The sequence below is a fragment of the Protopterus annectens genome, chromosome 11.part0 (assembly GCF_019279795.1).
Source record: "Protopterus annectens isolate FY-2018-M chromosome 11.part0, PAN1.0, whole genome shotgun sequence".
Classification (NCBI taxonomy): Eukaryota; Metazoa; Chordata; order Ceratodontiformes; family Protopteridae; genus Protopterus; species Protopterus annectens.
In genome coordinates, this window is record NC_056745.1 from 1,546,156,693 (window position 1) to 1,546,171,387 (window position 14,695).

A 14,695-nucleotide genomic window follows, 5' to 3' on the forward strand; every position below is an offset into this window, starting at 1 on the left:
CATATGCCCATATACTTTGAGATTTTTTACATTCAGTAAACAACTTCTTCATATACCTCGACTCACCTTAACTAAGGGTCTACTGTCCATGTGGGCCACCTGCAGGTGCTATTACAAGTGAAACATTTGAATCTGTTACATATTTATTTTATTTATTTATCATTTGTTAACCGGGAAAGTCCGACTTGGAACAAAGCCAATTTTCAGCGGAGGCCCGGGGAGAAAGGCTCTAGATGCATGTCTTTGTAATATGCCTAGAAGATGCAGTCATAGGAGAGCATAACAAAGCTGGAGAGGAAGCACCGACTCAGCAGCTACTGTAATTTCATCTAGTTAAGAACAATAACGCATTCAAGTCCTGAACAGCAGGAGGCTAATCTTGCTTCCTGAAATCTCTTAACCAAAATAGACACTTGCTTACTGAAATGTTTTCTCCCAAACTCTCTGTTAAGAACACAGCTCATATGATTCACAAAATCTTAAAAATAAAGCAAGTTATGAAAAAAAAATGCAAAATACATTTGTTTGCACCAACGACTCAGCAGCTACTGTAACTAGTTAAGAACAAAAACACATTCAAGTCCTGAACAGCAGGAGGCTAATCTTGCTTCCTGAAATCTCTTAACCAAAATAGACACTTGCTTACTGAAATGTTTTCTCCCAAACTCTCTGTTAAGAACACAGCTCATATGATTCACAATATCTTAAAAATAAAGCAAGTTACGAAAAAAAAAATGCAAAATACATTTGTTCGTTAGACAATGGACTATGCACTGGTGTTAGTAGAAAGAGCCTATCTGGTGATACTGAATTTGTTTCAAACTTATTAAAGAAAAATGGCATTTTACTTGCCACAATATATTAGTATTATTTCAAACAATAGATTACATTTTTGCAACCATGCAATACAAAAAAGACCCAGTACATCAGTGACTGAATAGTTTGCCTGACTGAGAGCTTTCCAGTCATGCGTAATAAGAGTAGGTAGCACATTGCTGTTTTGAGATGTTGTACATTCAATTCAAATTATGCTTATGATATATTCTCAGCATTACAAAGCAATATTAAATCTACAGAGCTATCACATTAAATGGCAATTATGAGTGGTAAAACTGTGTCCCATAATGTTATACATCTGACAACATGTTTGCTGTAAACCACACCGATTTTATGATAATAATCTGATAAAAATATAGCTTATATTCATAACTGCTTCATCAAACAAATTATATCTCTAAAAGCCTTCACATTACTCACAATATTTTAATTTTTAACTATCATCCATGGGTAGCATGTGCTTCACCAAACAGAGCATTACACTCTATAATTAAGGAAAATATGGAAATATGTTTTAGTTTAGCAACTGTTTGTAAGCACTCATTGATAATTTTGACCCTTAATATCCCATACTCACTGTTCCACACTGCATTCCACAAAATCTTGTCATGGTTTAGTTATCACCTTCATCCATCATGAAGGACCTAACATTAACAACACAGGCTAAATATGAAATAAAACAGACCCCACTTAACCGCCCCTGATTGTAAGCCTGCTTTACCTTTCCTTCCACCTATACTTCCTTTTTCTCAACATCTGCTTAGTGCTTACTAAGTCCTGCCATACCCTCTAACCCCTCCTCGCCTTTCACCTTTAATCTTTTACTTCTTCTCTCTTCTCCCCATCATTCCTGAACTCCTCTGCACTTGTCTTTCCCTCTAAATAGAACACTGGACTTATCACATAAACCTATCCTACAAACTTCTCTAGTCTGTATTTCTTCCATTTTTATATGCAACTGTAAATAATTTTGTATTTGCTTTTCAGTTTTATATGCAACTGTAAATAATTCTGGTATCTAACTGTAAACAATACTGCAACTGTAAACTTGTTTCTGTATCTTCTGTAAACACTGTATTCTGGAGCTTTTCTCCTCAGGTCTCTGCTGAAAAAGGGCACCTGCCCAGCCAAACTAACCCGGTTAACAAATGGTAAATAAATAAATAAAATATTAAAATATTATTATTACTACAGTATACATAAATATTTATGCCTGTGCCTTTGCCCATGTTTTCTTCTAACACTCACTGCTTGTATAGTCCCCTCGTCGTGGCAATATCCCTACAATTTTTATTTTATTAATGTAAATATGTCAAATGCAATGTTTTCCAGTAATTTGTCATTAATTCAAACCTTACACATCCCACACTGATGTTTCCACTATGGGTAATCTACCTTGCTTTATAACCCATGAGCTGCTTTTAGGAGATATCAGTGCTACTGTCAGAATAATGTTAACATTAACACAGCAAACCTCAATTAAATTATTATGTATTTTGCTGTGTAACCTACCTGCAGTCCACATAATTTAATTTGCAACACCCACAGCTTGCACAGACCCTCCATAATGCAATACAAAGTACTCAATTTTTAACTCCTTAATGCCAATGTGAAACATTTGCTATTTTATACAACCCTTTGTAAACACTCATCAGTAACTCAATAGCAGAAAATCCCACAATGTTTCTCTTACACCCCCTCCAAAGATGTATCACACTTTATTTTGAACTTATTAAAAGAATTATGAAAAATATTAAAGGATTTATGAAAAATAGGGAATAATTTCCTTAATTTTTTGTAAACACCCTAATTCTACCTCTGCACATTCCACAGGGAAGTGAACAGGTACTATTTTTGTCTCTCTACGTGACCAATCCTCATCACCTGACTTCACTTCAAAAATAAGTGAAAAAAATGTTGCACCATTTTTATGGTCATATACATTGTTTTACTGCACACCACTTATTACATTAAGAACAATTTCTCTCAGGTTATTTAGAAATTCTGCAAGTCCTTCTTGTGTCAAATGTGCATAGTCTGACTGGTAGAGTTCTTGCCTTCAGTCTCATAGAGAAGGAAAGTGAATAAATGCCACTCGCATCCAACACAACAAATGCCAATTTGCTGTATGATGAACCTTCTCTAGTCCTTTCCATAACTTTACAGTACTTGACTACACCAGCAGAGTACATAGTCACAAATGCAAGATGCCCCGCCACAATGCCCATTGTGTTTTTTGTTTGAGGTCACAGAATGATTGAGTTATTAGGTAATTTCCTCCAACATGCAATGTCATAATGCTGAGTGACAATGCAAGTGCATTCTGCATCCACAGCTCTGGAATGCCCCTATGCCTGACCCATGCCACCTCTATCCTCTCTTTTGGTAACCAAAAGCTCCATGCTATCTGATGATGACCCAGTTCTGCTACCCAGTATTTGTAAGAGTACTCACATATGACAATACTATCTGGCCACTGTTATGACACAGGAACAGAGATAAAGCATGCTTTTAAGAAACTATCGACCTCCTTTAAGTTAATCCAAACCATTTTAAACTCAAAGCTCATACTTGCCATTACTTAAAATTTACTCCTCTGGATTTGCTGAAATGTTTAGAACAATCAAAACTATAACATTAGTAGACAAATGTGTTTACATTTACCTTACTCACAGCCATGTATATCTTGTTACCCCTACCACCACCACTACTGAACAGTGATATGTGAAGGTACGACCACCTTTCCTCCTTGGCAGTGCCACACAATGGTCCCATGGAACAATGTCCCTTGGACTGCAGAGCAATAAGATCACAATGTGCAGTCCTCTGTATGCTCACAAGTCAAAAGCAACAAGTGTAATACTGCACACACACACGCATACACACATGACTATGTCCTTTACAAACCAAACTATGGGAAACAACATACACAGAACCAGTGTACTCAGTTAATAACACCACCTTACCACCTACAATGGCACTGTAATGTGCACTGTGTTTAAAGGCTAAACTCATCACACATGACTTGCACAACCGTTTCTATACAACTAAAGCAAAAAAACAGTGCACGAATAGAGACATCTCCTATTATATGCAAGGTTTCTGAATAGCATGTGCATGGCTGTGTCTGTAAGGGCCTCAGTATTGCTAAATGTGATGCCCAGTATGTAATCCAACCATGTGCATTACTCAGGCCATGGGTCTCAATCCAGTGGATTATGGCAATGTCCACTGTCCTACACAAATGGAAAGAAAAAACACAAAATGAACCACTTCTCCACTCTTCTCACACATTCACCTTTGACAACCACACCACATTCTGAGAGTCAAGACGGTATATGAGGTATGGGCCATCATGCATTCAACATACAGACACCAAGTGTCAACCCAATTAAAATAAATATGCATCTATTTGCATACACACCTAAGTGGACATCACCACAACCCTTTACTGGAAATTGTCTTCCAGGGGTGTAAAAAAAAGCAACCAGAAATTTACCATAATTACTTACCAAAAACTGTGCTGTGTTTGACTTCTATGGCTGTAATACTCTTTCTATGGTGTGAAGACAATCTATGATGGTTAGTGAAGGAAACACGACTCAACAAACTTATCTTTGTAGCTTGGTATTCTCTTTTGGGTAGGGCAGGATACACAACTCTAATCAAGGGTTTCAGGACAACAGTACATGTAAATGTGGAGTACAGCATTTCGCTTCATTCACAGGAGTCAGCCAGGAAAGGAAAATTACATGACCAGCCTTTTACTGGCAAACAAGCATTACAGCAGGTGTTCTAATGAAAGACAGTAGCAAGGAGTGGCACCAACTACGCACGTAGAACTGTGAGGATATGACATTCTGCAAAGCGTTCCTCACAAAGGTGCACCTTGCATTTTATGCATTGGTACTGTAGTTCTGTTCATATATCCTTTACAGAAGAGTTCTGACCTCATCCTTTCTTCACTTGCATGGGGTGGTGTACTCCAGGAACAAATCTACTAGCATATTTGTATGGTGTGATGGCAACATCTGATGTACAAAGGCAGCTCTTTTACAATTTTTATACCCACTTATAAGCCGGCCCATCACTACTTTCCTGAAAATCAGTTACATTTTGGATGTCACTCGTCCAATGTGTGACACCACTGCATGGTTTACACTCTCACAAACAAAAGAAATACTTTAATCACTGCCACATCCCACAAGAAGAAGAAAGTACAGTTGTGTACACTTACCATAAATGTAGATGATCGAGTGTATTCACTGCTGCAGTCATCACATTTGGGTTATCTGCTTGCAGAAGCCCTCAGCTGGCCTGATTAACAAAGTCTTGGGTCCTGTGTCGGTTGCTGTCCCTTCTTCCATGACGTTAGATCGTCAGGGGTATAAAACATGCAGCCAACGCCATTACATCAGTTTTTTTTTTGCCCGAGATGTCAGGTGCCCCCCTAATGGGAAGCAATTAAATCTATAAATATACAAGGTTATACCACCAACAAAAAAGCAAATACACCAAAAAGCTTTTGAGCATACTAATGGAGAGTAGAGGTATAGCCAAAAGAAGTAAGGGGGCCGGAGGGAGGGTAACCAGGACTGCAACAGTGAATACACTCGGACATGTACATTTATGGTATGTTCTTCATGTTTCACTGTTGCAGTCATCACATTTGGGTAGATTCCCAAAGCTAAGGATGGGAGGAGGAAATTAGATAGCATTAGGACCAGCTATAAGGCCCTGCAAGACTGCAGTGGCAAAGCCAGCTCTGGATTTAGAGAAAACTGGCAGATGGTAATGCTTGGTGAAAGTATGTACAGAACTCCAGGTAGCAGCTTCTAGGATGTCCCTGGTAGGGACGCCTCTGAGAAAGGCTGTAGAGGTAGATGGAGCCCTGGTTGAGTGGGATAGGTTTTCCATGGTGCTTGTAGCAGAAATGAATGCAATGGCCTATCCATTTGGAAATGGTTTGCTTTGAAATAGCCTTCCCCTCTGCCCCTGCAGCAAATGCCACCAGCAGTTGTTCAGATTTCCTTTGAGGTTTAGTCCTGTCCAAGTAGAATCTAAGTTGTCTGTGCACATCTAATGAGTGCAGTAAACATTCCCCTTTGTTCTGTGGATTAGGAAAGAAGGTTGGCGAATGAATGGACTGATTAAGGGCCACACTGGATACCACTTTGGGCATGAAGGAGGGATTGGTACTGAGGGACACCCTGTTCGCATGAAAGATGACGAAAGGCTCCACTGCCATAAGGGCCTGCAACTCAGATACCCTTCTTGCTGAAGTGATTGCTACAAGGAAAGCTGTTTTCTAAGAAAGGAATTTTAAGTCTGCAATAGCAGCTGGCTCGAAAGGGGGAATAGTAAGTTTCTCCAATAAAAAGTTGAGGTCCCAGGCTGGAGATGGAGCTCTCCTGGGTGGTTGGAAATTTATGGCCCCTCTGAGGAACTGCTTGAGCAATGGATGAGAGAAATAGAAGTTATGTTCTTACCATAACGTTCCATGTTAGTTGTCTTCTTCTCGCCTTCTTCTTGCTGGATGGGTTCGGAGCCGACCTCGGCCCGACTGCCACTCTAAAAGCTCGAGAGTTGGTTCCACCGGCTCGAGGCTCCCCTTATATCCCACAATGCTAGGCGAGAGTTACCTCAGATCTCGTTTGTAAGCTAAACCCAGCTTATATAGAAACAGTATAACTATAAACAGAGTCCACCTCTAACAACAGGAAGAAAGAAGGGTGACCTACATCCTGACCCAGAAAATATGCCCAACAGCATATGTCTTAAGAAAGAGGTGGTAGAAAGAGAGGTCACGATCACAACTCCTCTAGGTCTGTCCAGGCCAGGGGGAAGGAGGGTGGGACGCAAGAAGAAGGCGAGAAGAAGACAACTAACATGGAACGTTATGGTAAGAACATAACTTCTATATGTTAAGTTGTCTATCTCGCCTTCATTCTTGCTGGATGGGACCGTGTCCCTAGCACCTTGTCCCGGGTGGCCTAACGGAACAGACTCCTGAGAACAGTGGAACCAAAGTTAGCTCTATGCCTAGAAGCTAAGTCCAACTTATAATGAGAAATGAAAGTGTGAGGAGTAGCCCAAGTAGCCACTGCACAAATGGTGTCAATAGGCAGTCTGTCTTGGAAAGCTAAAGAAGTAGCCAAAGCTCTGGTGGAATGAGCCTTAGGTTTATCAGGCAGCTTTTGATGTCTAATCTCATATACAAGGGAAATCAATGATGTTAGCCATCTGGATAATGATACCTTTGAAACTGAAAGTCCCTTTCTGCTCTCCGCATAGGAGACAAACAGCTGATCAGATTTTCTGAACTGTTTAGTTCTATCCAAGTAGTACCTCAATTGACGGTGAACATCCAGGCAGTGTAATTTTTGTTCAGACCTATTGGAGTATTCTGGAAAAAAGACTGGTAGATCAATGGATTGATTCAGATTTGATGCAGATACCACTTTAGGCAAAAAGGACGGGTTAGTTCGTAAGGATACTCTGTCCTTATGAAACAAAAGATAAGGAGGACGACAACTGAGTGCTTGAAGTTCTGAAACTCTTCTAGCTGATGTAATAGCTACCAGAAAAGAGTTTTCCATGATAACAATTTTAAGGAACAGGAAGCTGCAGGTTCGAAAGGGGGAAGAATCAGAGAAGCAAGAACTAAATTTAGGTCCCAAGGAGAAGGAGGATTTCTTATAGGAGGTCTGAGAAGAAAAACTCCTTTCAAAAAGGCTTTGCAGAGTTTGTGGGACATTAGGGCAGATTCAGCAATACCCACATGAAAGTTAGAAATAGCTGCCAATTGAACTTTAAGTGTAGAGGGAGATGAACCTGCATGGAAGAGTTCAGCTAGAAAATCAAGGACTAGTTGGATGGAAGCGGTGAAAGGATCTATCTCCTTTCCTTGTGCCCAATATGAGAAGCGTTTCCACTTACTCAAATAAATCTTTCGAGTGGAAGATTTATGGGAAGCTATCAATATATCTCTAACAGAGTGAGATAATTGAGGAAGCCTGGCTAAGGTAGGAACTGGAGGAACCAAGCAGTGAGGTTCAGAGAGGGGAGGGAGCGATGAAACTGACCCGACTGATGGATCAAAAGATCTGGAACTAGGTCCAGCTTCCACGGTCGCTCCAAGAGAAAACGATGTAGAAAGGGGAACCACACTTGTCGAGGCCAGTAAGGAGCAATGAGGATCAATGAGGCCTTCTGAGCGATAGCTTTCTGAATTACTTGAGAGATCAGTGGGAAAGGAGGAAATGCATACAGAAGTCCCCGGGGCCAAACTTGGACTAGAGCGTCTCTGCTGGGTTGGCCTGGTAAAGGGAACAGAGTGAAAAATTCTCTGCACTTGCTGTTTTGGGGAGTAGCAAAAAGATCGCAGCAAGGCTGACCCCACTTGAGAAAAATTTCTCTCACCACAGAGTCTTTCAGAGACCACTCGTGAGGCATGAGAATAGCTCTGCTCAACTTGTCCGCAATATGATTGGACTTCCCGGGGATGTGCGTTGCTATCAGAAAACGCTGAGAAGAAATCGCCCATTGCCACAGTCTGAGTGCTTCTCGACACAGGGGGTATGATCTGGTTCCGCCTTGTTTGTTGATGTACCACACTACAGACATATTGTCTGTCTGGATTGCAATTGTTCCCAAGGGAAGAGAGTCTTGAAGGGCTTGCAACGCTAAAAGCACTGCTCTCATCTCCAGAACATTTATGTGCAAGTGGCATTCGCTTTGGTTGCCATGTGCCCTGGACTGTCCTGCCCTGATAATGCCCCCACCCGATCAGGGAGGCATCCGTTGTCAGTGTAGCAACCGGAGGAGGTGGCACAAAAGGTCTTCCGACAGGAGATGGGGAAGACATCCACCACATGAGATGCTTTTGCACGCCTGCGTGATCACAATGGTGTGAGACATTGGAAGTTCCTGGTATGACCATTGAGTAAAAGCATCCACTGAAGGATCCGCATGTGGTATCTGGCTAATGGAAGGAGAGGTATGGCGCTGCCATAATTCCCAACACCTTTAGAATTAACCTGGCTTTGATTCTGTTGTTGTTGAGAAGGAGTGATACCAATTTGTGAATGTCTGATATCCTTTGATGTGTTAGCCTTGCAGACATGTTTATCGTATCTAGATTTGCGCCTATGTAGGTAATAGTACGACAAGGCGACAAAACAGACTTTTCGCAATTTATTGAAATACCCAGTTTTTGACAAACGCGAAAAGTATAATCTCTGGCCATCAGAAGGAGATGCTTGGTGGGAGCTGTGAGGAGCCAGTCGTCCAAATATGGAAACACCTGGAATCCTTGTCGCCTCAGGTGAGAAGCTACCACTGCCATGCATTTGGTAAACACCCGGGGGGCAGTGGTGAGACCAAAGGGCAGGGCCCTGAATTGAAAATGACTGGTTCCCAGCCTGAAGCGGAGGAATCTTCTGGAGCGTCTGTTCATTTTTATGTGATAGTACACATCCCGAAGGTCTATAGAGCACATCCAGTTTCCTTTGCCCAAAAGGGGAAGGATGGATTGCAGCGTGACCATCCGAAATCTTGTTTTCTTGACTGATTTGTTCAAGACACTGAGATCCAAAATCGGTCTCCAGTCCCCTGTTTTCTTTGGAACTAAAAAGAACCTTGAGTAGATTCCGGATCCTTGTTGGTCTACTGGCACTGGCTGAATTGCTCTTTTTGCAAGCAGTTTTGGAATTTCCAAAGCTGCTAGATCCCTTTGAGCGGGTGGAACATCTGGAAGGGATTTTTTTGACTGATTTGGAAAGCGAAGAAAGGGGATAGAATAGCCTTCAGAAATGATGGACTGTACCCATTTGTCTTGAGTCAGGGATAGCCAGGCTTCTGGGTACAGTGACAATCTTCCCCCGACTGCCTCCGAAGATGGGCAGTCGGGCAACACCTCAGGGATGCTGAAAGGGCTTGTCAGGGAAAGCTTCCCGATTGCCCTGGTTCTGCGGACCCCCCCTGCCCCTAGGGCGACGTCTACCATTGTTATTCCCACCTCTGCCTTTGGTAGGAAAACGACTCTGTCGCCAGGCTAAGTCCCTTGAGATTGTTTACGGAACCACATCTTTCCACCCTTCTGGCCTTTGGGGTAAGGCCTAGAAGGGGTCAAAACGGACTCGACGGCAGAAAGGGTCTTGCCATCAGTCTCGCACCTAGTCAGGGTTTCTTTCACTTGAGGACCAAAGAGGGATGATCCATCAAAGGAGTTCGTGAAAGACGCCTTGAAAGGGTCCATAAAATTGCATAGCCGCATCCAGGCATGCCTACGTAAGGCCACACCTGTCCCTGCGGCTCTGCTCGCTCCATCAGCCGCGTAAGAAAGGAGGCGCATGGAGGAGTTGGATATGGAATTAAGGGTAGCCAGCTGCGTGTTCATCTTGTCTTGGAAACCCGCAGCTGTAGGATCCTTTAACATTTCACTCGCTTCCTTGATCAGGTCCCTTTGAAGACGAGTAAAATGGCATAGGTAGTTCAGCTTAACGCATGGTAAATGTCGCTGAGGAGAACATCCGCTTCCGCACCTATCCATGGACCTAGATTCCTTGTTAGGTGGATGGACAGGTACTGAAGGATCAGCTAGTTCCTTCTTTGTGGCAGCAGCTACCACCATAGCATCCACAGAAACTCCTTTTGTTAGAAATTGCTTGTCTGCTGGAGCTGTTATGTACTTAGAAGGTCTCCTGGGAGTGGGGTCCACTGAATCAGGAGCCGTCCATGCCTTCTTAGCAACCACCTGCATGAGGGGGTCGAAGGGGGACACCCAGGAGGTGGAAGGACGAGAGCCAAACGCCTCAAGATACACAGATTCGTCCTCCGAAGGGTTGAGGGCTGGCCAATTTCCCTCTGTTTCAGGATCTCCAGAATGTCTGCAAATGAGACATCTTCAGAAGGGGAACGGGGAACCCTCAGGATCATCCAAGTCTGTGTCTGGTGTGCTGGTCTCAGGTGAGTCAATGTGTTTCCTCTTACACTTCCTCTTCCGAGGGGCTCTTCTGCCAAATCAGGAGAGGCCTCGAAGAGGATGAAATCCCCACAGGGGTTTCCTGAGGAGCTGGCTCTCTGCGGTCCGGGATGAGGGAGTGAGTCGACTTACCCTGAGGCACCATAGAGGGAGGGGCGGACGGAGCCGACTGTGGAGTAGAGCCAGGCTCTAACACACTCCGCATGACCTCGAATGCACCCCTGTCAGGCAGAGCCAGAGGTCCCCGCCCGAGGAGCTAAGAACCCCTCGGCACCGACAGTGATGGCTCCGAGGCCGATGTCGGAGCCGAACTCACCAGCGCCAAGCCCCGAGAGGGAGAGGGGGCCGGACAAGGGTCCGATGCCACTCACCCCCTCGGAGCCAACGAGGGAAGTCCGGCGCCGAGATTCCTCCAAAGAAGAAAACGGAGCCGACGACGGAGCCGAAGACAATTGTATCGGCCCGACGTAATCACAGTCTCGGTTCCGACACGACCCGCCCGAACTCAAAAGAGTCAAGGAGGAAAATGTTGATGGACCGGGCAGGCATCGACTGATGAGTCGGGCTCTGAAGCACCTGGGCCAGTGCCTCGGACTTAAGTAGTCGACTCACTACCCTCTGAAGGTCATGATCCGACAGCCTCGATGACCTAGAGGAGTGAGACCTTTGGCTCCGTTCAGACAGCAGGGGAGATCCTGGAGCCGAATGAACGGAGCCAAGAGATGGTGACCTCGACCTCTTCCTAGTTGTGGGCTCCGAGGTCTGGTCGGAGCCGACACGGGACTCTATAACCTCGGCTCCGCCGAGCCGAGGGAGCCACAGAAACTGTGGACTGAGACTTATCGGCTCCAGCCGGAGCCGATAAAGGCAAAGGTTGAGAAACCTGAGGTCTCGGCTCAGAAGCCGGAGCCAAGACCTTGCCTTGGAGGGCTTCCTGTTGAAACAGACAGGGAATCCTCTGGCTTAAGTAAGCCTCTAAGAATCAGTTTATTCTTTCTTTCCTGCAGGACCCTGGGGCTGAAGCCATGGCACACAGCACAGGAGTCCTGCAGGTGCAAAGGCCCCAGACAATATACACAAGAAGTGTGAGCGTCTGTTAGAGACATTTTCTGACAGCACGCATCACACTTCTTGAATCCGGAGACCTTTGCTTCTTTAGACATTTTTGTTATAACAGGTGTACACAAACACGCACACAGACACTCTAGTTACACCCTGTCAAAATTAACTTATAATAAAAAACAGTGCTAGAATTTTAATAAAATAATGCACACACACTCCACTAGGGAAGGAAAGGCCAAAGGCCCAAGGGAAGAACCTAAGGTTCTTGAGGGAAAAAAACGGAAAAATTTTTGGGAAGGTATAAACAGTTTTCTAACTACACTAAACTAAGAAAAAAATATTAAATTAAAGGGGTTTTTAAAGACTGATTTCACTAAGAAATAGTACTTACCAGGAACCGGTAGAAAAACCAACCTCGAAGCTGTAGCGGCAAACGAGATCTGAGGTAACTCTCGCCTAGCATTGTGGGATATAAGGGGAGCCTCGAGCCGGTGGAACCAACTCTCGAGCTTTTAGAGTGGCCGAGTCGGAGCCGAGGTCCAGCAAGAATGAAGGCGAGATAGATAACTTAACATGAGGGGAGGTTCTGTGTTATAATGAGCTGAAAAGGCTGCGGCATGAATTTTGATGGAGGAGAAAGACAGGCCCTTGTGAAGCATCTCAGTTAAGTATTGTAAAATCTGAGGTAAATTGGGCACTGCTGTGCACATCCCTTGAGATTGGTTCCAGGCACAGAATCTTTTCCATTTTTCAGCATAAGATTTTCTAGTACTAGGCCTCCTTGCTTCTAAAATAATATCCATCACTGGTTTACTGAGAGATGGTAAAGGAGAGATGAGGTAATTAGCCATGCTGCTAGATTCAGTGTCTGAAGCTGAGAGTGCAGAATCTGGTTCTCCTGCTGAGACAATAGGGTAGGGGACAGAGGCAGGTGCCATGGGGTCAACATTGACACACTGTGCAAGAGGGGGTACCAGTGTTGGTGTGGCCAGTCCGGCGCAATCAAAATCGTCCTTGGCTTGTCTGGTTTGATGTTTAGTAGTACTTTGGAGAGTAGAGGCAGAGGAGGAAAGGCATAAACTGATAGGATTTTCCAGATGAAGGACAGCGTATTCACTTTCCAAGCTTGTTTGTGGGGAGTCCTTGTGCAAAATTTGTCCAACTGATAGTTCTGGGGGGGAGGCAAACGGGTCTATATTTGGGCTTCCCCATTTGCTTGCCAACATGTTGAAAATCCTTGGTTCCAGTTTCCACTTGTGTGGGTCCATGAGGTTTCTACTTAGTTTGTCGGCCAGTGTGTTTAGTTTTCCTGGCAGGAATTGAGCTTGTAGATACACTTGGTAGCTCAGGGCTGTGTTCCACAATGCCAGGCTAGTCTGCAGAGGGGGTAAGAATGTCTGCCCCCCCTCGCTTGTTTATGTACCACATAACAGTGGTGGTGTCCATCTTTACCATTAATTGTCCTGGAAGAATGTGGTCCTTGAAGGCTGTCAGAGCATTCTGTACAGCTAACATTTCTTTTTGATTGATATGCAGGTGCATTTGACTTGGGATCCATTTGCCCTGAATGCACTTCCCTGCCAGGTGAGCCCCTCCCATGCACAGCCTGATGCGTCTGTTGTTAGGGTTTGGGCGGCAAAGGGTAATGTGAATGGTAGTCCCTTGTTTTGGTGGGAGGCTTCTGCCCACCAAAGGAACTCTAGGCGTAGGTAAGGTATGATAGGAATCATTGCTTCTAGATCCTGAGAATGTTGACACCATAGGCTTTTTAGATACCATTGTAGTTTCCTCATATGCAGTCTTGCATATGGAATTAGAAGAATGCAGGAGGCCATGAACCCCAAGGCTTGTAGTATTTGCCTTGCAGATAGCAAGATTTTTGTGGTCACTTGTTTGAAGTAGGTTGTCAAATGAATTTGTTTTTCTGGCGTAAGGAAAGCCATCTGGGAAGTTGTATTCAAGCTTGCTCACAGGAATATAATTTGTTGACAGGGTACCAGGTGTGATTTATTTTCATTTATGGTGTACCCGGACAAGTTAGCACCCTTTGTACAAAGGCCAGATGCTTCAAAAGTATGTCGTGGCTTTCTGCCTGAATTAGACAATCGTCCAGGTATGGGTATATTTGAATATCTCTTTACCTGCAAAATGCAATGACTGGAGCTAGGCACTTTGTGAATACCCTGGTCGCAGTAGATAAGCCAAAGGGCAGTGCAGAGAACTGATAGTGCGTGTAGCCTGCTTTGAAGCGTAGGTATCTTCTGCAAGATTCCCTGATGGTGATGTGCAGGTATGCTTCCTTTAAATCTACTGTTGCCAACCAGGTGTCTTTGCCTAGTATAGGGAGCAACTGGTGAAGAGACAGCATCTTGAATTTTGGAATCACCAAAAAGGTGTTTAAAGTAGAAAGGTCCAGGATAGGACACCATGAGTTGTCTTTTCTGGGTACCAGGAAAAGTCTTGAGTAGAAACCTTGTCCCCTTTCCTCTTCTGGTACCAAATGAATAGCCCCCATGCTTAAGAGAGAAGATACTTGCTTTTGGGCCTCTGCCCACTGATTTGGGGGTAGATCTGGCCACCCGCTTGTTGTTGGTAACGTGGGGAAGTGAAATCTGTATCCTTGGGACACTATATTTAAAACCCATTTGTCCTGGGTAATGAATTCCCAGTTCTTTGTATGAAGAGCAATCTTTCCCCCAAAAGGGGCAGTCAGTTGAGAAGTGCTTGGCAGTTTTAAAAAGAAGTCATTGAGACAGTTTACCATAGGGGAAGTTATATTACTCCCAGATTTGGAAGTGGAGGCCCCCCACT

General features: G+C 44.0%; 1 protein-coding gene across 2 annotated transcripts in view; it reads right to left on the bottom strand.

Annotated features, from left to right (window-relative positions):
- Window positions 1-14,695, bottom strand: part of FBH1 (F-box DNA helicase 1) — a 1,264,666-nt gene that overhangs the window by 692,078 nt on the left and 557,893 nt on the right. The window lies entirely within an intron of this gene.